Source organism: Mauremys reevesii, linkage group 9 (genome assembly GCF_016161935.1).
Source record: "Mauremys reevesii isolate NIE-2019 linkage group 9, ASM1616193v1, whole genome shotgun sequence".
In the NCBI taxonomy this organism is placed as follows: Eukaryota; Metazoa; Chordata; order Testudines; family Geoemydidae; genus Mauremys; species Mauremys reevesii.
Genome location: NC_052631.1, coordinates 36,298,869 through 36,324,010, shown reverse-complemented (window position 1 = coordinate 36,324,010; position 25,142 = coordinate 36,298,869). Strand labels below are relative to the sequence as shown.

Here is a 25,142-nt window from a genome sequence, read left to right as displayed (position 1 = left end):
TATGGGATGGAACAGTGTAGAAAAAGTTCCCAGAGAAAGTGTAGCTGTTGGGCTCTGGCTCTTGGACAATTTCAGGAAAAGGTGAAAAGCTCATCATAGGATACACAGTTTTGCTCATTTTCATGTAGATTAAAGGGCATATTTATTGTTTTGGCCATCAGAACATTTGTCTCACTCAGTTATGCCAGAAATATCTGGTTTAACCTATATGTAGTTTTAGCTTTCAAATGCTCTTTAGTTACTGCTTATACAAGATTTTTAACTCTTCCCCAATAACAGGGCCAGTTAGCTAATAACCTAGAACCTTAAAACTCTAGAATCTTTAATCCCCAAGAATGCCCAAAGAGTTTTGCATAATTCTATGTACACTGGGATTATTCCAGCAGTTGTCCATAGAGTGGGACATGGCAGCTGTTTAATAGTAACACTGCAGACAGTTCAGAACTGGAGATGAAGAAATAGCACATCCCTTGGTGGGAGAGGGGGAGGAGGCGACTGGAGGGGGTCAGAATGTAGTTACCCAAACTGGAATTTAGCCAGAATGTCAAGTTTATCACTAGTCCCAGGTTGAATATTCACACTGAATCCCAAACTCAAATCTTGATTAAAGAGTCAGGGCTCTCACACCTGAGCCCATGCTCACGAAAGTACAGAGTACGCTTATGAATCAAGACCAAGACTCCTGGGTGGAAGGGGAAGTGTGTGTGTGGTGGGGGAGAGGTCCCCAGAACTTGTTGGAAGGAAAGTGTTGGGTTTATGGCCAAGATCCACAAAGGTACTTAGGCATTTAAGTCCCCATTTCGGCTCCACTGTGATCTACAGAACTCCTGTTGAACACCTTAGGCACCAAGTGAGTGCAGGAGCCTAAGTTTTCAGAGTAAAAGTTCCCTTGTCATCTATGTTTCTGCCTTTGGGGCATGTCTGGTGCCACACTTAAGGATGTCCAATGCCTATCTCCCACCTAAGCCCCAGAGCAATCCACGAACTGGTGAAGATTGGCTTTTGCCTGCCTGACTTGCATGTGAGGCCCTTTCTGGCAGGTGTGCTCAGCAGCTGCCTATTAGCTGGATCCCATTCAAAAGCAGGTGGTGCCCAACTTCAAACTTTTAAGCTAGTGTTAGAGAACTCAGATAGGGTGTGAGATACCCTGGTTCAAGTCCCCCTTCTCTGCTGGGCGAGGGTGGTTGGGGATTTGAGCAGAGGAGTATCCCCTGCTGAGTGCTCTAACTACTGAGATACAAGAGATTCAGTCTCACCTGTTGAAGGTGTTCTGCTGTGGATAATGAAAGTGATTGGAGCAGGGGGAATGGATCCTGGGTCTCCCACCTCGCAGCGGGTGCCCTGATGACTGAACTAGTCAGTCTTTCTCTGTGGCCCAATGACTATTTGTTTATCCACAGTGGAACAATCAGTGGGCCAGAGAGAGCGAGTTTGTAGTCTCACAATTAAGTTTTGCCACACTAACAGTAACCCTAAGTCCCTATGTTGACCTAGGCCTGTATGCCCCACTCAGGATGATGACCAGCTTCTTCATTGGCTGCAAAAGGAAGACAGTGGCCTGAGTTGCAAAGAGGTAGCAGCTGCTGTGGCCTGTTAGGAGGCATAGCTGTTAGTTCCACCTCTATAATGGAGGCTGGCAGGGGGTAGGTGTGAGAAATGTCTCTGAACTGCCTCGTTTTTGCATCATGCTGGGGTTTCCTTTTGAGGTCTCCCATGAAAACATTGAGCCTGTATGCTTGGGAGGCCTAAGATCTAGACAAAGGCCTGCTCCAGAGAAAATGGGAAATTGAATTGGAGCCAACAAAAAGTAGAGTTCAGTTTAAACAAACAACCCAACTCCCCATAGTTAACATGCTGGGAGTCATCTTTATGTGGCTAAACTAGAACCATTTTGTTTCTATTGTATGCAGCAACAGACTTTTATCTTGCATAAAAACAAACTGGACCAGTTAAGCAGATATTAAAATGGCACAAAATTCATCAGATCAGGCAGTGTTACACAGTAACTTTGTTAAGTATATATCTATAGTCTCCAAATAGCTTTAGCTCAAATAGCAGGAGTTTATGTTCTTCCTGCAATAGAAGGCCCTAGGTTCTAGTCCCAGCTCATGTAGCGTGACCAGATGTCCCGATTGTATAGGGACTGTCCTGATTTTCAGGTCTTTTTCTTATATACACTCCTATTACCCTCCACCCCCGTCCCGATTTTTCACATTTGCTGTCTGGTCACCCTAAGCTCATGAGGTGTATGATATTGGATATGAATGTTAGCTGAAAACAGATTAATACCTGTCCATTGAATTTAAACAGCTGTGAAACAGGATAAGCTTTGCTAATGAAGGGAAAGTATGTAATAAACTGGCTTTGCATGTATAAATGTGATATTCCTTTCAGTTGCTGACTTCATCCTAGGTCTCACATCTGCTCTACTTGCAGCTCGAGGATTTCTCCTTTTATAAACAAAGGGAAGGGAATAATTACAGTAACTTTTACTAGAGGAAACTCTCAAACTCAGTGGGAGAAGATAGGAATTAAAATTCTATAACTTAATTAACTATCACATCATCTTCCTAATTCTAGTTTCTAGAGCAGTAGTCTGGAAAATACACTAAATACACTTGCACGCTGGCTTTAGATAACAAATATTCCCCACTAATAACACAAAATGTAACTTACAGATGTATTAAAAAAAAGCATGCTAGATTTTCCCACTCACCCAAGGGAAGCTTAGAAGAGTAACAAGCTAGTAAACTAAATCAAGAAGGCAACTTTAATGGGATTAGTTTTGATAAGAGACTGGGTATGATATGGGTTATAAGAAAATTATAAATGGGTGAGACCAGCTACACTGTTCCTATGTAGGCCACAAATGACAATTCTTATCTTAGTCTTCTCCTCCTCACAAACACATACTCTTATGATATGGAAAGAGAGTAGTCAATATGGGACATGCACCCAAACCTCCCCATGGACAGCACCTGATTGTATCTGGAAAACATGCTGTTAGGTACATTAATGCAGCTGTCTCAGTCATTAGTCAAAAAGTATTGTTTGACACATGGAATGGAATATCCAATTTCTATATGGAATACCCAAGGCTCCTTCAGGTCAAAGGATTAGGCTACAGATAAACTATGTTCAGGTGATGTGGGAGCCGTACTATTGATAATTCTGTTAGAGGTTCAGTTTTAACAGGACCTTTATTTAAACTTGTGTTTTTACTTTTTTGAACTTTTCATGGTGGTTTGGAAAAATGAATTGATACAGCAAATAAGCTTAAACCATCCTTTTGGCAACTCTTCACTCATGTGTCTCAATTTTTTTGTGCCCCTTTGACAAGAAATTTATTTTTTTACAAGAAATTTAAAACACTCTGGAACCAAGATTCCTTGTGAGGTATAGTCTTGACCAAGAAGAATGCTATCCGGTCCTAAAAATTCAAATTATGAAGAATATTTAATCGAGACAATTTCATTGTCTTCTGAAATAACAAATCATTGAAGCGACTTAAATAAAAATTTAAAAAACGAAGAGCAAGGATTACCATAAATTCTCTGGATTTGCAAAGCACCCAGATATGCAAACATGGTCCCAGATACCTTTCCATGGAAGGAAAAAAAATTGCTGTTCTGGCTAGAACTTTCAGATGTGCTTAGCATCACAATTGGGGCTAGATTATATATATATATATATATATATATATATATATATATATATATATATAAAGAGAGCTTTGTTCTCCCGTAGATACCAGAATAACTTTCCAGACTTTCAAAAGAGCTTGGCATTTTGAACATTCACTGTCTAAAAATGTGGCCATAAATGTCACAAGGGGAGGTGTTGAGCACTACTGAAAAGATGGTCGTTGCATAGCATGCATCCACACACGGGCTGCCCTCCAGCATGCTGGCAGCAACGCCTTCTGTGCAGACACCCCAGAGATCCTGGCACTGCCCCAAACTGTGGAACTTTGTGGGTGATTCTGAACTATCCTGTAAGAGGGATGTCCAGGGTGTGTTGAAAGCTGTAATTCCATTGTATTGTAAACTTCTGCAATAGTGGATGTTAACTTTTACTATAGCTATAAACCAGCACACAAGGGGGAAAAAATCAAGAAAGCAGTTGAGAATAAAAGAAGGGAGAGAGCCTAGAATGTTGCTAGGTGATATGTCAATTTGTAGTCAGATCTCATCTGGAAATAGAGGTTAAAATCCCAGATTCTAGAAGCTTCTAGCAATTTATTGCTTCTGCTTCCATGGCAGTAATGCAGTGGTGGGCAACCTGTGGCCTGTCAAGGTAATCTGTTGGCGGGCCGCCAGACCATTTATTTACATTTGCATGGCTGCCCGCAGAACCTAGTGGCTGTGGTTTGCCGTTCCCAGCCAATGGGAGCTGCAGGAAGCGGCACAGGCCTGGCTGCCACTTCCCGCAGCGCCCATTGGCCGGGAACGGTGAACCGCAGCCACTGGGAGCTGCAGGTTCCTCTGTTTACACAACAAGTGTAACATGGCTGGTATTGGTGCAAGCTTCCCTACAGTAATCTACCAGTATCCTGAACTGGAGGAATCAGAGGTAGGGATTGGATGGAATTTCAGGTTCTATCTTTGCTCCTTCAGTCCTTGACCTGCCCACCAGGGTAATGGGGTGGTTATAGTTTTGACATAAAAAGAACAATTAACCATGACAAAATGGACTGAGCATCAATTCACTTCAAACTGATCTCTCTAGACTCGTAAGATGGTAACTGTTCATTTATTCCTAAAACAAAGGAGCCACTCCCGGGTCCACTGAACTCCTATTCCAATACAGAGCCCTTAAGAGTAAGAGGGGGAAGAATAAAGAATATTGTTTGGCACACTGAGTCTTGCAGCTCTCTGGTTAGAAAAGACTGACAGTTTGTGGGCTTGGTTGTCAGTGACTGAGTTCTAGAGTTAGCCCTAAGTTTTGTGGAATCTTGTGTAACGTAAACTGTGTGGGAGCCTAGACCTCAGAAACCACTACGGGAAGAAGCTCAGCAAGTAAGAGATCCATGAGTATTGAGACACGTCCATACAGAGGGGCTAGGAGGAGGGTGATTTGGATGTTTGGCAGCCTAGAGGTGGGGCTACTTAGACCAGGGTGTTCTACATTGAAAGAGCAGGCAGGCTTAATTTTCTGTGGCGGTGGTGTGACTCAGTGGAGGTGGGCAGATCATTGATATCCTCCCCCAGAATGTACCTTACTGTTCTAAGGCCAGCCTTGAAGAGCGTTGTCTTCTCCTTTTAATAACAATATATATATAGCACTTTTAAGTCTCTAGAAATCTCAAAGTATTAATGAAGTTCTGTACAACAAGGTATCAGCTCTATTTTCCCATCTGTAAGATGGGGATAATGAAGTGTAGCTGGATGCAGCCCCCCCCCAACCCTCCCACCCTCATTTGCTCTTTTGAATACCATCTGCATAGTTTCCTGTTATGCTGTTACAAAACCACAAGCAGCAACGGAAAGTTAGATGCTTGCATAAAGCTGTATCGCTCTATATCACCAATTGTATTCATAATCAATTAATGTAAGGAATAAGTGAGATAGTGAGTGACAGCCAATGGCAAAGCAAAGAAGCAAACATCACCTTTTATGGTACCATGGTATTATCGTGGTGAAGGTATAAATTTCGAGATGAGCAGCCAGGTTAGGTTACCAACAAGGAAATGTAACAGTATGTTAACTCGGGACCGGACCGGAAGCCCTCCTGCAGACCGGAAGGGACTCTGGGGACTCTCGTTGCCTAGCGGTTCGATCTCTGGGCAGTTGTGGCCTGGCCAGCCTCAGTCACTGAAATCAACATCCGTGCCTTCAGTCTGCCAGCATGAATGAGTTGTGTGTGTGAGTATAACTGCGCAAATAAGGGAAGCAATAAGTTAACCCTCAGTACTGCTCAAGTTCACCCTGTGTCTGTGGTTATTTCCTGGCTGGTTCCAGGAATGGGTAACATGAAGAACAGAGCAATAAAGAAACTTGCCCAAGATTACACAGTGAGTCAGTGGTAGTGCTGCGTTCTAAAGCCATGTCTCCTAGGCGAGATGACCATGCCTCCCATCTTCAAGAGAACTCCCATTCCTCTTTCACCTTCTCCTATAGACAAATAATACAGGAGAAATGAGCATTGCACAACACTACAGAAAAAAATACAACCATTAAAGTTCTCACTAATCTATCCCTTCTGAGGAAGAATGGTCCTATGGTTATGGCCCTAGCGTAGGACTTTGGAGACCTAGATTCAATTCCTTGCTCTACTACAGACTAGCTATGTGAACTGGGTCCACTCATTTAGCCCTCGTTTACACTACGGAGATAGGCCAACACAAGGAAGTTTATGCTGATGTAATTCTTAGTGTCTACTCTAAAATTTTGCTCTCGCCAACATAACTCACCCATTACACTGGCTTAACTCCAACATTTACTCTGCCTCTCATGGAGGTGATGCAGTTAGGTTGATGCTGTATCAGTGTAGACTATCTCTACTGTTTCTGGTTTTCAGAAGCTGTCCCACAATGACCCACATTGACAGTTCAATTGGTGCAAGTACTCAGGGTGAGATGGCACATGGAGCAAAGTGTAGAAATACACAAGCAATGCAATTAGTGCAGCTGCTGTATGCTGTCATAAATTAGGTTGACTTAATTTTGTAGTGTAGACATGCCCTAAGAGCAGTGGTGGGCAACCTGTGCCACGTGGGCCATCAGGGTAATCTGCTGGTGGCCACCAGACTGTTTTGTTTACATTTGCATGGCCACCCGCAGCTCCCAGTGGCTATGGTTCATCGTTCCCGGCCAATAGGAGCTGTGAGAAGTGGCAAGGGCCACAGGGACGTGCTGGCTGTTGCTTCCCGCAGCTCCCATTGGCCGGGAACGGTGAATTGCAGCCATTGCAAGTTGCGGGTAGCCGTGCAAATGTAAACAAATGGTCTGGTGGCTCGCCAGCGGATTACCCTGATGGGCCACAGATTGCCCACCACAGCCTTAGAGGCTCAGTGCCCCATCTGTGAAATGGAGATAATAGCATTTCCTTCCCACAAGTGTGACCCAATACCCTAGTAATGGGGACCACTTAAATAACTTTGATAAGAAGCCAAGTTTAAAAACTGAATACATATCCTATCCATATATGGGTGGTGTTGTGTCAAATGCCAGCTTATCTATTTTTTGTAATGTGTATTCATACAGTCTAGCTCCCTTCCCCCTTAGAGCTTTCTGTTCTGAACAGTTGTAGGTAAGATTCAATTCAACTTGACAAAACATGTCAGCAAGTGGAATATACCCGTCCCCAGTCTTCCCTGTGGGAAAGCAAATGTCATTTTACTAAGTGGAAAGCTGTTTTGCTGGTGAATAGAGGCTTTTAGATCCAATGAAGTAACATGACTTGCTTTATACACGTGAAGAAAAGTGATGCTTTTGAGGGACTATCCAGTGCAGACAGTTCTCTATGGAGCCCTTTGGGAGTCAACTTTCTTTGAAGGCCTGATGTTATTGTCCCTCAGTGTTCGGGTCTCTGATATGAAATAGTCTTTTGTGAGCATCTTGGACAGGTCTATACTCCTACTGAAACTGAGTTTGTCTTGGTATTTGAGTACTATATCTAGAAGATAAAGCATGTAGGTTGAAGGATAGCATAGCTGCTAATAGCCATTCTGGCTACTATATTGATTGTTTTTATTCCTCCCATACCCAAATAGAGTTCATCACTACTAAAGAGAGCAATTTCTACTCACTTTGGGCACTGGCTAGAAAGCCTGGGTAAAGGGATAATTAAAATACCCATTAAGCACTTCTATCATTTTGTCTCTAAAGAGGCAGAACCAGTCTGATCTTAATGGTTTAAGAGAAATAGAAATATATGTATGTGCTTTGAGAGAATGCAGCAGCCATTCAAGACACACTTTGTCACAGAAAATGGTACCACTTCAGCTTCTGTGTCACTATTTCTTGTCCAAAAGTTATGTCTTTCAGAGAACAAGTGTTTTAAATAGAGGGAACCTATAAGTTAGAATGTGATTGAATGAAGTAAATACCCATATCAGAAATGAATAGAGGAGAAACTCCCAGCGGAAACAAATACAGATATTTTCTCCCCTTTGTGTGAAATTTTTGTTTAGACCTTCTCTAATATAATCTCAGATTTGACTTTGATGGCCTAGGATGTCATTGAATATTTACATTGTAACATAAATCTACTTAGGCATTAAAATATGCAGTCCTTACCAAAGGTGGTTGGGGTTTTGTTCCTCTACCTAAAAATAATGTGCTAAAGAAATATTAATATAAATAGGCATTTGCTTTGCAGTTTCACTACAGTACTACTACTTGTTTGTTATAGGGAACATCTTCCCCAAATTGACACAGCTACAGTATTCCATACTCTTTTGATCATTTTCCCAGGTGCAAGTAATACAATCTTACTAGGACTCAGCTGCCGCTAAATGCTGTAATTAGTCTTGACTCTTTTTTATATTATACTCCATGTAGCCCTAGCAGAGTCTTGGCACTAAAAGCACTTGGATGATGTTGTATCAACCAGGCAAGTTACTAACAACTTCAACAGGACTTCATTTTACAGTGGAAACCTCTGTACCAAGCTGCTGCTGCACCCTCTGTAACTCTCACTCAGCCTCCTCAACTCCTCCCTTCTCCTTCCTGTTTCCTGTCCTTTCAGACTCCCAGCAACCAGTGCTCCCAGTTCTAATAATTACAAGCACATCTAAACACCACAGATGGCTAGTGAGATTGGGTCTGACTTTTGAGGAATATTTGCTCTGTTTTCCATGGCCTATTCCTGAAAAGCCCTAGTAACTCTCAATCTTCAAACCAAATGCCCCAAAATGACACAGTTGGGTACCATATGGAAGATATTTAAATTCCTAGGTTAAAATTATCTGTGCTCTGGTTAGCAACTCAAAGAACAGCTGTGAAAATGAAAAAAAACAGACGAGTAATTGGATTTACTGTCTCTGGGAATGGAAGCCAACAGACAATTTTAATTTACCAGTGCACAAGAATCCATGCATGATTTTGATTGGAAATGCAACATAGCCAATACATGTGCATTTTAATTAGCTGACTTGTTGGGCTGCCTTTCCAGACTCTGTGGAGATGGGGTGAAAAGTGGGCCTGTCAGCATGCTTATGGCATATTGCTTGGAGGCAAGCTGCAGAAACCTGCACTGCTGCTGTCCATGCTCCAGAGTTCTGTGATTAAAAGCATAAGAAAGGGAAAGAGTTCTTACCGTATGCAAAGAGCTCATTTTCAAGCAACCAGGACTCTGCAAGAGTACTAATTGCACCTGGCTTCCCTCCTGTGGGGACTCTGGAACAAGACACAGCACAGTCTGAGAACTCTATGCTGAGAAGTTACATTGTTTAGCAGCAGAACTGAGTGGGCTCCAATGGGGCCTCCACCTACCCAACACTATGTAAAGCAGATTTATTAAACAGGGTTAGGTGATTGGTGCCTACAAATGGAACCTGACAAGCAGCTTCCTTGGGACTGGAGACAGACCTGCCAAGAGACTTGAACTGCTGCTGATCACTGATCCAAACTGTGGGTGAAGTTTGACAGGTGGGTGAGGTGGCCAATGGACCATTACCTGCCAAAATTACTGGAAGGGAGAATTTGCATATCTGTTCTGTTCCAGTGTTTTCCCAGGTTTGACTGTGTTCCATTTTCTGTAATACAGACTGCTTTATCTGTACACAGTCTGAATAACTGTATGTCAGACATTTGCCCTGTTAGTCACCTAGGGAGGGCATATTGGTTTTCCCAGGAGTCTGGGTAACAGCTTAAGATGGGTTAGCTATTTATCAAGAGTCATATTGAATTTGTCCCTTTTTGCTGCCATTAATCACATGACAGAAGGGCTAGCTACCTGTGGGAGAAAGTGGAGAGGAGGTGAGACACTTCTCTATGTGGCAGTAAACAAGGAGTTGTTCACTGAAAACTAAGCTGTTCTATAGTTGAAAGGAATATTTTAGAACTCGCTTGATGTCAACTTAAAAGGAGACTGTTACCCAACAGAAGAAAACTAATGTACTGCTCCTTGGGCGAGAGCTGTCCACATAGAATTGTGAAGTCAAAAGTGACATACAAAACAATGAGTGAGTGATTAAATTCTGTGGAAATGGAGTCTACTTGTATTAACCTGTTAAATCAAGAATATGTTCAAAAGTGTGTTGGATCAGAGAAAGCTTCTGAGTTTAAAACTTGTATTAATTGCAATTATTGTATTATGGGGTATGCTGTATGTGTCTCCTTTACACACCTCCATTGAGGATTGCAAGAGGAACACACACAACCACAGAAGGAAGAAAGAACCCCTTTTTTCAATGACAGAAAAGACGTGTCCAAACTAAATCTTTGGGTCAGGACGCTCCCAGCCTGAGGAACTTCAGATCAAAGCCAACTTTATAAAAATGGGAGTGAGCTTCAAAGGGCAGACCCAAACACCCCTGAGAAAGGCATAATTATGCATGAACCTATCTCTGCTAGAACATAAGTATTTGTATCCCTTCTTAAATGAATTAACAGTAAATGTCTTCAATGGAAATTATTAAAGCCACACTTTAGCTACTTGTCTCAAAAGGCAAAAGGTGGCAGTTGGAGAGGACGCTGCATACAAAGGCCCATTGACCCCCTGACTTCTAGACTGAAATAACTAATTAACATGGTTCAACAGATATTAAAGTAGCTGGTCTTTTGGGGAAGAAACAAAAGATAAATAAACAATTGTAGTTTTCAGTCTGGTTATTCCTGGCAAACTTTGATACAATGTCACAGTGATGAAGGATTGCAGTTGCACAACCTCATATGTGATCTGTTGCTGTCTGCTGGCTAATAAAACTCCTCAAATCCTTGTGTGAAATTAGTTCACAAAAGGGTGTTTATCTGACCAACGAGAAGAAATAAATGAACTACAAAAACCACTTCCATAAAATGCTTAGTGTTGCAAAAAAACTTAAGCATTTTATGGAAGTGTTTTCTGCAGCTGTAAGTTTGGGCTGTTCATGAAAGTCTATTTACATTAGAATAAAGTTGTTACAGTTTATTTAAAACTTAGTGTTTTAGTTGAGTTAAACTAATAGCCAATGTCTGTTTTGTTCAAAAATGTGAAATGGGCGAAACCGTCAGCATGATTGAAAATTTTGTTACCTGGCTCTTTAAGATTGGATCTCGCTTTGAATGTTTTCTCTGAAACAGAAATAAAATAAGCAATATACTTTTTTTCACTGTCAAAATAGTGAAACTTTTTTTACTTGGGTCAGGAAAACACTTGCCTTGCATGGGAGTTGTAAATACAATGAATAAGCGACGAGATTGCTTTGCCATAAATTTCTGTCAGCCAGGCAAAGGATTTCTGCTTTTAAAAAATGAGACACTCCATCTTCATAAAAATAAATAGAGGTACCTAAGCCAGGCTAAATTGCAACTTTAGGGGAAAATCAGGGTGTTGGACAACACCACCTTCAATCTGAACTTGGCTTCAGCTCCAAATTTTGCATATGGCTCCTGGCTCTTTTAAAATAATACATAAACAATAACCCTGTATAACTTGGGATGTTCAAAATCCAGACCTAAAGCTTGTGGCTTGAATTCCTCTCAAAAGGAAACTACCACTGTACTGACAGTAGGTCAGATTCTCAGTTGGTATAAAAAAGTACAGTTTCACTAGAACTATGCAAACTTACACCCGCTAAGGAACTAGCCAAAGCTTTCAATGCCTAATGGTCTTAGAGGACTTAAAGTTTGATTACTATAGGTGAAGTTGATAGGTCAGACCTCAAATCTCAAAATTGTGGTGTCGGTCTACAGGAAAAAATAAGCTCCTGGTTGACATGGTACAACTTTCAACTCCTAAGAACCATGAGAAAGCTTATGTGCAATCATTCATACATTGAAACTTCTCCAGTCACTGGCCTGATCTTTGTACAATGCAGGAAAACTTTAATTCCCACTGACGTCAATGGGAATCAAAAGGTATTTGTACCTTGAAGTTACACTGCTCCTTGAAAAGCCCTTCTCTCTATTAGAGACATTCTGACAATGTCAGCTTACATCAGTTGCAATAGATGGAAGAAAAATTGCTGGACGGTCCTTTTCCCAGGTCAGTAGGCTGCTTTAAAAACTTCTATTTGAATTCATTGAAAAGTAGCAGAAAATACACTGCAACTTTTAATGAATGAGTCTCTTAATATCTGCCTCTTTAAAAGCTGGCTTGATCCAAGAAGATCGAGTAGTATTGACTGTACAGTACATAGATCTCTTCAGTAAGTAAACACCTTACTGCATTTCTTCTAAATTTATTTGCACTTCAAATATGTGTCCCGGGACACTTATGAAACTTATGAAAAAAACAAAACAAAACAAACCTCCTCCTTGATCAGATTAAATCCAAGTGTTTGAAACGAGGTTGACACATTCTCTAAATGGAAATCCAAACCACTAGGAATCTCTTATGGTTCTGAGACTTGAATATATCAGTTGTTCATATGCTTTCTGTTAAACTCTCACCAGTATTTTGCTTAATTAATGGAAGCCTAACTAAGGTAGCCTACAGGCTCAGGAAACTGGTTCAGTACAGCTCAGGTTGACAGAGACCAAAAGTTACTACCATCAGGCTGTCCAGTTACCTGTGTGAACTGAGTTGGATGGTCTCAGTTCAGGGCCCAACTGATGGGATATGAGAAGAGAATTGGACCACCACAACTGGCATCAACTGACAAATGTGATTGGGTGTATACCCCAGCTACCTCCTGAGAAGAGTTAACTGGAGCTGGAGAGCTCATTTTGGAAACCTAGGTGCACCTGGAGGGAGGGCCAAGCTTAATTAAAGATGAGTCCCAGCTAGGGGTGGAGTTGGGTGGTTACTATACAGAAAGGACTCCCAGAGTAAGAGGAGGAAACTCCTGCTATTCTTCTCTTGGTAATAGTGGTGAGACCTGCAACATTGAAGGGGAAGCTGAGGAGAGAATTGGCCTTGGGCTACTCTGCCTGAATAAAGAACTCCCGGCAAAGGCACTGGAGTGGAACAAGTTCAGAGAGTGAGCCTTGATTAAAGGGCAGGATCTGGACCTTCAAGTAGAGAACTCTGGCACAGGGCTGGATTAATGTAGGGGATTTAGGGTTCTGCAGCCTCAGGCTAAGGGGAGCCCCCACAAAAATAAATCCATAATTATATACAATTCAGTGGTCACCAAACTGTCAATTGCAATCGACTGGTCAGTCCTAGAGCCTCTGCCAGTTGATTGTGCTCTCCAAGCTGCTAAAATCTGCCTGCCTGCAATAGCCCCATGCTGCTCCCAGAAGCAGCTGGCAGGGGGAGGCCAGCACCATCCAATGGGAAGTGTGGGGGCAGTGCTTGTGGGCATGGGCAGTGCATGGAGACAGGCTGTCCCCCTCTCTGCAGGGGAGGGCAGAGATATGCCAGCCGCTGGCCACTTCTGGGAGCAGCATGGGGCTATGGCTGGCAGGCAGCCTGCCTGAGCCCTCCTGCACCGCTGGCCGCCTGTGGTAAGTGCCTCATGGCCAGAGCCTGTACCTTGAACCCCTTCCTGCACCCCAACCCCCTGCCCCAGGTCAGAATCCCCTCCTCCACCAAACTCCCTCACAGACCCCACACTCCCTCCTGCACCCCAACCCCCTGTCCCAGGTCAGAATCCTCTCCTGTACCAAACTCCCTCCCAGAGCCCACACCCCTCACACTTTGCTGCACCCCAACACTCTGCCCTAGCCTGGAGCTGCCTCCTGCACCCAAACTCCCTCCCAGAAAGAAACTAATATAACAGCTGTTCTAAGGTAAGAAATAGGCTATTTTGAATTAACTTAACTATAGTCTACATGTTTGAAGACAGAAATGTAACCACAGAACAGCTTTATGTTAATTAAAAGGCAAGTTTAGTATGGGGTTAATAGCCTCGATGCCATAATTGTGACAATTTTGTTTTAAATTAGGAAAAAGACTTGTATATAGGGGCCCCTGTATACAAAATCTAATAGCCCTGGGCCCACATGAGAGTTAATTCAGCCCTGCTCTGGCAGGCATTCAACTGAGGAATAGAGCACAGGGGAAATTTAAAAGGAATGGAAATTTAAGAGCAAGGAGGGTAAAGGTAGTTTTAAGCTTATTTTTGTTTGAGAGTTGGGTGGGGCAGGAGGAGAGCCCTGCGAACCTGGAGAGGCTCCTACAGTGGGCCCAGTCATGAGGGGTGTGCCAGTGGTCAGCCCGCTCTTCTACATAATCTTAAACTGTGCAGAGAATCTGAATGAGCATGGAGCCTGAACTAGCCTTCTCCTTTTGAAGGCTGTCCATCCAAATCTGGGGTGAAGTTCCTGCCTGTGCTGTACCGGAACTGGAAAAATGGACTGTCCCATAAGCAACACTAGTCTCTTCCCTTTATCATCCTTGGGACATTGGTGAAACATGGTGTGGCATATCCACTCACACCCTCCCAGTTCTGGCCCTAATCCTTGGACAGTTCTGGAGCCTGAAGTCCTGTATTAATCCAATGGGGTTTCCTTCCTCACCACTAAATTTCTGCCTGGAGCACATGCAATCATGCATACACATGCACAAACTTCTGAAACTGAAATACTTTGGAAGATAAATGATCATTACTGACTAAACACTAGTGGTTCAAAAGCACATTCTCAATGCCATGAAACAATCAGTGTTTCTAATTTAGCTGCTTAAAAATTAATGAAGAGATTCTGACTTTATTGAAAAAAATAAATCTTACAAGTGAAACATCTCAGACAATAAAGTGAATGCTCTAATATTTTGGATGGCATCAACTATAATTGGATATTTAAGGCAAAAATCCTTGTAAAAGATCATATTTCCACTTTGTGTCTTAATTTTTCCTGAGCTATTAAATGCATTGTTTATTTGAGAGCAGGTCCCTGAAAGATCTCCGGTTCAGGCTGGTGTTGCCTTTGAGTTGTATATTCATATGTTCTGAATTGCCTGATCACAACTACTACAGAATCTATTAACTTTGAGCCAAATTCTAGTGCTATTGAAGTTCATGCAAAAACTCCCCTTGACTTTAATGAGATGAAGGCTTTGACTAAGGATTTCCACCACTGGTGGGCAGCTGCTCTCTGGTGGAGCTGCACCAATGCAAGCCACTAGTGTAGAAGGGCGAAGCTGCTACCCCTACTTGGAACCAGGATAAATGGCCCCAGTTCAAAATAGCGGCTTTGCCTTTCTCCACTGGCCAGTTATAGCTGTAACTGAGGCAAATCCTGAGTGTATTTAAGCCCAAGGACTTGATCCACTGGGATAGGTGCTTGAAACAAAGCACTGCACAGCTGGCCCTCATTATTCAGTACAATCTCATATTGTATAAGGTCTCATGGTAATCTTATTCCAAACATCTGATACAATTAGAGCTAAATGAAGAAGAATAATAGCAGACAGGGAATTAAAGATATTCAGGCAAGGGAATTTGTTTCTGCTAAGATTGTAGAGAGTGAAAATCAAGACAGAGGAGGCTGTCCCTGAATGTGGGAGTAACAGAAGAAAAGCTTATTGTATCAGCAGTGGCCCTCCTATGTGTAGGAACAGAGAGAGAGAGAGAGAGAAACACTGCTAGAAAGGGCAGTGAGTGAGAATGAGAGCTGGACAAGAATTTTGTCCTGACCTGTCTAAACTTGGGAAGCCCTTGGAATGTGTAACTTTCCTGAGCAAATCTCCTCTAGTGGAACATTTTCCTAGGAGGTCAACCAAAGAGCACAAATGACTAGAATAGTCCTGTAAAAGGGAAGCTTTTAATGGTCAAAACATTACATTCCACTAGCTAATAAGCTTTTCTCTGAGCAATAAGATTTCTCAACTGGGATGTCTCTTTGATCTCTAATCTGTCTGCGACATCTATTTTGTAGTTTGTTACCTTTAAAGTCTGATTTAAAAACCATTCAGAAAGGACAGTTTAAAATTAAATAGTTTAAAGCTTCATACTGATCTAAACTGCTAAAGGATTTTGAGATTGCAAACAAGCAATTTATCCAGCCCGTTGTTAATTTTACATGAAGCATTTTTTCAGCACTTTATTGCTTAGCAAGTGGAATTGGAGGAAACTCTTTGATCAAAACTCTTAGCAAAAATCCACATTAATCTTCTGATACATTATTTTGGTTGGGGTGGGGGGGAGTAGACATTCTGAAAAATCCTGGAACTGACATGGCTACAACTACATTGCATACAATGTTTCATTTTGACATTTTCAACGTTAAGCATTTTGTTTTTTATTTGAAATGACTAGAAATGTTCTTTATTTTATATTTTTTTAAACATTAATGATCAATTGAAACACTATTTTGCTTTGGGTCAAATGAAACCCTTTGATTGGTGGGTTTTTTTTTAAAAAATTCTTGCAGTTGCCAGCAAACTGAAATCTGTTATATACCCAGTTCTGTTTGCAAGTTCACACTATGGCATGATTCTGAATAATCCTATTCTGAGCTGATGGGCAATTCATGTAAGTAAAGTAACTGTCTAAATGTTTTCAGGATTGATCGCTTAGAGCCAAAACTGCACCAGAGAATTTTTGCCATCAAATGGGGGTAGGTATAAACCCGTAGCTTTATATAATGCAAAACTCCTTCCAAATAGTAGTTCATATCAAAATGGGAATTTCAACCACACATTTATGTAGTTAACATTCTCTGCTTATTTATATACTGTTGAATCAATGGATAGCTGTATTAGGGACACTATTTGTCACCAAAATCAGCATTTTCTAATACTTACTATGCAGTGGTGTCTGAAATCTGAATTTTGTGTATGTTGACTAGGAAACAACTGTGAGGTATTGTGACAGAATGTACCCTGTGTTCACACCGTACATACTATTATGTTTGTACAAAGTATGCCTTGTAAGGTATCATCTGAAAACTCATAATTGATCAATAATATCATGGCAAAATGCACATTGCAGCATTATATGTGAAGTTATAAACATAAGCTGAGCTCATGACTAAAAGTATATTTTCCAGAGAAGTCTGGGGACTGGCCAAACCAGTCCCTGAGAGACAAAGGGAAGCTGCTGCCTCAGCCAGGTGTAAACAAAGACTGATGGGCCATTACCTACTAAGTGGCCATTCTTTGGCAGGAAAGGGGACAGCAGCAAGAATCTACATCTTAGCAAAGAAACAGTGCAGAGTTTCCTTCCATACAGACTGCCTGTTGCCTTGCTCCCAGCTGAAAATGTTTTTTCAAGAGGGAGAATGAAACTAAAAAGCAGGGGCAAACACTCCAAAATACTCTTTTTCTCTCTTCCTCTTCCCATGCCCAGAAATCCTAGGTTTTTTTTCTAGAAAACCTGGAAGTTAGGGGTCTATTATAGGAGTGGGCGGATGAGGTTCTGTGGCTTGCAATGTGCAGGCCAGGCCAGTGGGGGCTGTGGGAAGTGGCGCAGGCTGAGGGATTTGCTGGCCACCGCTTCCAGCAGCCCCCAATGGTGAACCGTGGCCGGTGGGAGCTGCGATCGGCCAAACCTGCAGATGCTGCAGGTAAACAAACCGTCCCGGCCAGCCAGCAGATTTCCCTGGTAGGCCATGTGCCAAAGGTTGCTGATCCCTGGTTTAAATTGAAAAGTCTGAGAAACTTCCATTTGGATTGGCAAGTTATGTGCATATTATTCCCTCTAAGGACTAATGGGCTTAAGATATTTGGGCTGGCCAGTACAGGAGATTTCCAGGGGGAAATCTGGGACGAGGAGTGTATTGGGGTCACCCTGTGGTAATTTTTAAGGTTGGCAAGAGCCAAGAGACATAGCTGGGAGTGATTTACATGCTGGAGGCGGTTCGTGAGCAGTCCAGGTTAAAGGCTACAGAAGCCAGTCAGTGTAAAGGGCATCAAGTTTCAGGATAGGGGTGACACAGCTATTTATTGGTCTGGATTGTACCCTGGTATGTCACAGGTATCTGTTGGCAAAGACTGACTATTAAATTGTGACCACTTTAACTGTAGTTATACAGTAAATATTAATTTGGAAGCTTGAGGTAGGAGACCTAAATCAAATAGTCCACCTACTTGCCAATGCAAGATAGTCAGTAGCTAAAGGAGCTACGCAAAAGTTAGCAATTTAACTGCTATAAATCCCTATTTTCAGACTCATTCTAGAGGGCTACTCAAAACCGATATTGTGCTAGAAATCTATCTTGCAGGTACCTTCACCAAAATGTTTCCCAGGCTATAGTACTTTCTCCAAGTCTGATAATATTAATGGAAGTTACTGTACACTTGGACAATTGAGTTGAGAACAATAGTCTTTCAAATTTTCTTTCTTTACCGTGGATCATAATTAATAATCCTATATTGCATCTAAACACGTCTCAGTTGATATCCCATCTCTTAGAAGATTGGTGTGTATAGCGCCCAAACCTGCTAACTGTTACTTGTCCAAGTAGCCTCATTGTATTCAGCAGAGCTAATCCTGCAAGTGAGGATATACAGTGTCAGGCCCTTAAACAGGAAATCAGCCACAAATGAACTGGTAATACTTATCTACCCCACTGGGGAATCCTGAAATGTAATGTTTGTAAAGGTTGTTCATTTGGGGATGTAAACTAGGTCTTGTTATAATTCTTTGAAAGCTGCAATGGGGAACAGGAGGTGGTCACTTGTTCCAGTCACTGTCAGACATGAGACTGGATCTCAGAAATCATGCTTTCCAGGTCCCTGCTCAAACTACTGAACTCTCTCCTATGTGATGTAATAGGACCACATTTTCATACAGTATAAATACAGCATTTCTTTCCCTTTCAGCCTACTGTACTGTTCACCATGTGTGTGGAGTGTGTGTGTGTGTGTATGTGTATATATATAAACACATCCATTCCATCTTGTCAGCAAATAAAACTTTGTGGACGTTCCACGTGAGAACTTGTATGTGATCCTTTTGATGTGATCAGAAGTCTGCTTTCCCATGCCTAGTCATGCATTTCCTATGTAAATAGCTCAGATGGCTCACAAATGGCTTATGAAATCCAGTAGTAAAACTTTGGCAAAGGGAGAGCACTTTGTTACCAAAAAACGTTTTCCCATCGAATCCATTTGACACAATCTCTGAAGCAGAAGCTCAAATGTAATACACCCCCCACCCCCGCCAATACACTTACTTTAAAATGAGACATCACCTACAATAAAACAAAATGTGGCAACTTTCATTCTAGCCAAGACTTCTCCTTCTTTGGCTCAATGTGTATTCAGTTCATTTTAGAGCTAAAGCTTGAGGGGGCTCATGGAGAGGGGCTCTAGTTAATCTGCAGGATTTGTATCTAGTGTGTGTACTGTGGCCTTGATACAGGACTCTTTCCTTGGGCAAAACTCCTCTTGGTCTGAGTAAGAAAAGTGTGATTGGGTCTAATCTCAATTTGTGCAATGTGAATGTCTTCTCTGACCGTCTTAAACTTCTGTAGTAGAACTGCACTGCCACAACCTTTGGCTTTCATAGGTTCCTTCTACTTTGTGCTATGGAAACTGGAATAGAAGGAAAGGAAATAAGGTTAGAATATAGCTTAAACAAAACCCCATAAACCAAAATCCCTGCCGACAGAGAAAGTTTAAGCTTAGAGACAGACAAAACTTAAGATTCCCTCAGGAAAGAGATGGATCTGGACTGGAACCCCAAGACAAGCACACCTGAATGTGTGGAGGGTAGGTTTGGAATTTGACTCCAGAGTGAATATGGTGGATGGCTCCTCCATCAGCAATGTACCAATCCAAACAGTTTTGAACTTCAGGAGTATTTGAGATGTGGATCCAGACATGACTTCTTCCAGCATGAGACCATCTCTAGGCTATATTTTTGGATCATTTAATCTAATTCAATACCCTCCCCACCCTCCACCAAACTTCTATATATGAAACACTAGGAAAAATAGAATATGAGCTCTTGCTTCTTTCTCTTCTTGTGGGACTGAACTTGCCAGATGTGTTAGTGGAGACAGACAGCATCTCCCAGGTCAACTCTGTAGACTGCAGGATTGGGCCAATACCCCAATATGCCAACTACATTTAGGACTTTGAAAGTTCAGGGTTATACTTGTGTGAAATTATACTAAACCAGAACAGTAGCATTTTATGCCCATTTTGCACAGATGCAAATTATAGGAAGTGCAAGACAGTGGAAAGCTTGGGCACTAGATCTTTTCCCTGTCCTAGCTAAACTTCATATATGCAATGTGATTAGGTAGAATGGCAGAGACCTGCTTCAAGGGAGTGGGTTGGCCGGCTCTCCCATTCCATGGATGTTGCAAGCCCTTAACCAAATGACCCAAAATTTGCACCATTAATTCAATCCCGTCCCTTCTATCGGCATAGCAATCTTCAGGCCAATGTGATTGCACATGTGGACTTTGGAGAACTCTGGAAAATTGCCCTCTTTAAACAGAAGCTCAACTCTCAACCTAACTCCTGCTGCTCTATAATAGTGACTATTAGAACTCTGTAAGCTAATTAAAGAGAAACTTCTTCCCTGTGCTGCTATCTTAAATACCTCACTGAAAAGGGAACCCTGTATTGCACTGCTTTTCTGTGTCTGCTCTCATAAGTTAGTTATTTTTTGAAAAGGAGTTTGGGGAAGAGGGAACCAGTTAGATGATTTTTCTGATGGTGGATCCATACAACTAAAGATTAATTTCACAATAACTCCTTAGATGAGATGCAAACAACTTGTGGGAGTTTGCATCTCATTATTCAATCTTAAATTGTAAAATAGGAACAGCAAACCTTTGCACTCAGTCCTGCTTCTTAGTCAAACATGGGCTGCTTCTCAGACCCCAACTAAACCATGTTGAGAATAATTCACTGACTCAGGCTGGATCACTTCTGAATGCAATATCTCGTGGTTTTTATTCATGTCCTACTTTCCCCCAATTTTGTAGCACACAGGCACAGAAATCAGATCAAGCCACTTAAAGTCACAAACTAAGTGGCTCATTTTAAATAGGATCCCAGGAGGATACTTCTGTTTCCCAGACTTCTGTAACCTCTAGACCACAGTGCCTCCCTGGTACACAATGAAATGAATTCAGTCTGAACATTCAATTAGAGCTCTGGCAGTGGAGTAAGCTCCCTTGGCGCCCATATTTACTGTGACTCAAACATTTTTGGGGAGTTTCTCATGGTAGTTTCTCTTTTCACAGAACAACACTCCTAACCTGGGGAGGGTTTGCAAGCAATCTTCAAGGACCTTATTTAAGTTTCTGACAAGCAGCTCACTGCAACTCTGTTGGCTCTCATTTGAGCTACCTAACTAAGCAAAACATCATTTTGTATTGGGCAAGGGAGACTTGAATGAGTGTTTAATCAGTTCAGCTTTGCTGCATTGATCAGTCACACAGCAAAAAAGAACACGAGCACCTTGAGATGGTGAGTTGATTGTGGAAGCCAAATTTTCATTGTGGCCCTAAAACAACACTTGATCATTCTATCTGCCTCTCTAGTGCAGATTGGTGTCTTCTTGCTATACAAAGGTGAAGGGTATATATCTTGTGTGTCTTCAAGTGGATGCAAAATAGCTTCTGTATAAACACACCCAATCCAGTTTAGTTGGAGTTAGGAGGGTAAGCAGCACTGTAGGCCGTGGCCTGTGAAATCACCAAGCCTTCACCACGGTATGCATCAGTTCAAACCTGCAAAGGCTTCCACACTTCCACCTTGACTGAATCTGACCTTGTTAATCTGTGAGCACAGAGCAGCCTTGTCATTTCAATACATACATTGCTTGAAATATTTTTACAAGTAGAATGCCAAATTTCAGGCAAGACTTTCAAACATGTTCCTGAATGTCTGCAGGTCTCACCTTGCTTGTGAAACTCTCCACACAGGCGTAAGTCAGGCTTTGATCTGGCTCCGAGGTAGCACACAGCAAGAACTGTGATCAAAACTTGGTCCATGATGGAGGCAAATGTGCTCGTTTGAAAATGGCCCTGTAACTCATTTGCTCCCTTTATTGTTAAATGGTACAGAATGGGCAGAGTTCTACCATGGCAGTTGCATCAATGCCCTCCCTCATGGGTTCTGCCCAGGTAGGGGAGGTTTACACTGTGGTTAGGATTACTACAGACTTCCTGACTTTGCACCTTCTGACTAGCAACATGTACTTCTAAAATAACATTCACAGGGCATAGTTGGTATTGCAAGTGCCTTTTCTCACTATAATCCCTGACCTGCTCCAGCACGCTGCTGGAATAACTAAAAGCTCAGTCGCGCTCTGTAGGTCCATGGCTTTCTGTTGCAGCTTCTTCTGAAATAAAATGTCTTTGCTTTTGATGTTCTCACTACACTTGAGAACTTCTGAATCTAAAGTTTAATGTAATGTTCTGCTGTCTTCTGAAATGCACCTAGAATGTAACTGATACATAAATGCACAGTTTAAAAGGACCAGCTTGTTGGCTTTCTGGTTTGGTCATATACCAGTCAAATGAGAAGAAGGATGATCTGATGGTTAAGGTGCTGGCCTTCGTCTTGTGGCCCTGGGATTAATTCCCTGCTGCACCACAGACTTGCTGTAGGACCTTGGGCAAGCTACTTAGGATACATCTACAATGCAATTGGAGGTGTGATTACAGCTTGCGTAGACATGCTATCTTTAATCTAGCTAGCTTGGCTAAAAAATGAAGATGCAGTGGCATGGTCTTCAGCACAAGCTGCACATGCTCACCCAGTACCCAGTACTCATTACTAGCCTGCACCAAAGCCTGCCACCACAGCTTCACTACGCTTGCTAGCTAATCTAAAGCTAGCTGGGGTATGTCTACCCAAGCTGCGATCACACCTCCAGTTGCACTGTAGACATACTCTTGGTATGTCTGCCTCAGCTCCCATTTGTAAATTGCAGATACTAGCACTTCCCAGGGTGCCATGAAGACAAATACACAGACTGGCTCAGCTGCCATGCTCATGCGGGTGGGAGTATCTAAGCACTTTATCTCTATTAAATATGAGGTAATTTTATTGTTTGGTCTCTTTCTCTCAAATGGACACCTCAATCGTTTAATTTTATTCAATAGCACCAATGTGCAAGTTGTACAAAATATGTGCTCAATCCTTATGCATATAAAGCTCCAGTGTCTTCAGTAAGGGGTCAGAAACTGATTGTGTAGTGGTGATTCCACTAGTGGCTCCCAACTAAAGGGTGATTTGGCACCATCCAATAGTCACTCAACATCTTGCAGGATTGAGATTAATTTACTGCAAGGGGAGGCCTGTATGCTTTATGATAAACAGACGGTGAGGTACTAATCAGAATGAAATTAACCTACTAACCTTCAAAATAAATAAATCTGTTTTCTATTTCTGATGGGATTAGAGGGAATATAGGCAGAAAAATAGGCCACTAGTAAAAATAGCTACAGTGTGCAAACAGTCTTATAGCCCATTTCATTGCTAGTAAGACTGGCTAGCTCTGCAGTGATGGCCTTTGTAACATGTCATTTAAGAATAATACAAATCTAACTCTAGATATTGTCTTTTGGAACTGACCACTGTGCACACCTAGGTAAACTCAGACAGGCATTATTTGTACAGCATTGTTATGACTGACTAGCTGAGATAAGGTACAATACTTCTGCAGAAATGCAGCCACTTAAAATGGACCCAGATTAAAGATGCTGGGTCAGCTACTGTTGCACAGGTGTAAATCTGGAGCTATTCCCTGGATCTCTTACTGAAGTTAATGGATTTGCTTTGGACTGGGAGCAGGAGTGGAAAGCACTTCCATTGACTTTGATAAGAAATCCATGGAGTAGCTCAAGACTTACACTGGTGTAACAGAGCAGAACTTTGCCCACAGAATGTATTTCCTTGTCTGATCGCTAATGTTAGCTGGTAGTTAAACTAAGGTGCACATATTTTCTGTAGCTCATGTGCTGTCGTTTCTAACTTTCTAATGACCAAAACAGCAGATGCTTATATCATCCTTATTTTCTTTAAGAAGCATGTTAAATGAGATGACTCTTCATTATCTTGAGATCTGGTTCAACATTATAATTTGGTATTCTGAGAAATGCCAGACTTTCTACATTATTTACTTGGCTTCTGTCTATTGTTCCTCTTTTCATGTAGAACTGTCCCTTGATGTCACTGGCCTAAAATAAACCATAGTGGCACACCAGAGATGACCTTAAGGAAGGTCCCCAACTGATCCGTTCTAAGTGCTCTTTAATGTCAAACAAGAAAACTGAGTTAATCCATTTAAGAAGGTCCAGCACTCAGCTCTATGAACTCCTGTTGGGGAATGTGAATCTTGCTTTGCTGTCCAACCACAACTGCCACTTCCTTAGTCCAGGTTGCATAATTACCTAATTCCATAATCTACCGTAGTTGTTCACCAGCAAATCTTTTGTCTTCTCTCCCCTGTGCTTGGTCTCTATGGATCATTACACCACCAATAGCTTCCTACATTATAATCTGAAATACATACAGTGCTATAAATTATTAACAATAGAGCTGGTCAAAGCTCACAATTTCTGTTCCATGGAAAAATCTGAAGTTTCAAAATGTTCTTTTTTCCCAAATTGGAACAAAAATCAATTTCCTGCAAAATTTTGTTCTAGAAATATTCAAATGTCCTTATCAAAGGACTTACTTTTGATTTTATATAATTATTTGTAATGTGACATTAAACAAAATACATCAAGAGCCCTTGAAGAAGAGGAGTGACTGGCCGCTGCTGAGATCTCTCTAAGACAAAAGGACTAAGCCAGTTAGTTCATCAAAGTTACAGTGTGAAATTCAGGAAGCTTTAGGAATTGCACAGAGAAGTCATTAGAGATTCCAATAATAGAGAAGAGGAGTAGGAGCAATAATCTACCCCTTCCTGTGCCATGAGAATTTCGGTGGACTGCTATAACAGTTTCAGCAGTTTTAACCTGACCTGCAGAGCTGGTCACAATTTCTCTGAGGGACCGTGTATGGAGAACACTGATTTGCCAAAATCAAAATGTTTCACAGATGCTGTTTGAAGTGGTGACAGAACACAGGTGAGGTTCTAATGGAAGCTTTCATGTTGGGAGCCTGCTTGGCTCCTCCACAGCTTTGGGCTGCCCTAGAGTGGGGGTCCTAGAGCTTCCTGGCTCAATGTTATGCCAAGACCATTGTGCAGCA

At 41.9% G+C, this 25,142-nt stretch overlaps 1 long non-coding RNA gene across 1 annotated transcript; it reads right to left on the bottom strand.

The window, feature by feature from the left end:
• Nucleotides 1-4,012: 4,012 nt before the first annotated feature.
• On the bottom strand, nt 4,013-12,663 carry LOC120371467. Its single transcript, XR_005584371.1, has 5 exons — nt 12,397-12,663; nt 11,180-11,218; nt 9,261-9,340; nt 5,611-6,113; nt 4,013-4,081 (listed from the first exon to the last, which is right to left on the bottom strand). It is a non-coding gene; the product is annotated as an uncharacterized LOC120371467 (long non-coding RNA).
• Between the last annotated feature and the right edge of the window lie 12,479 nt (nt 12,664-25,142).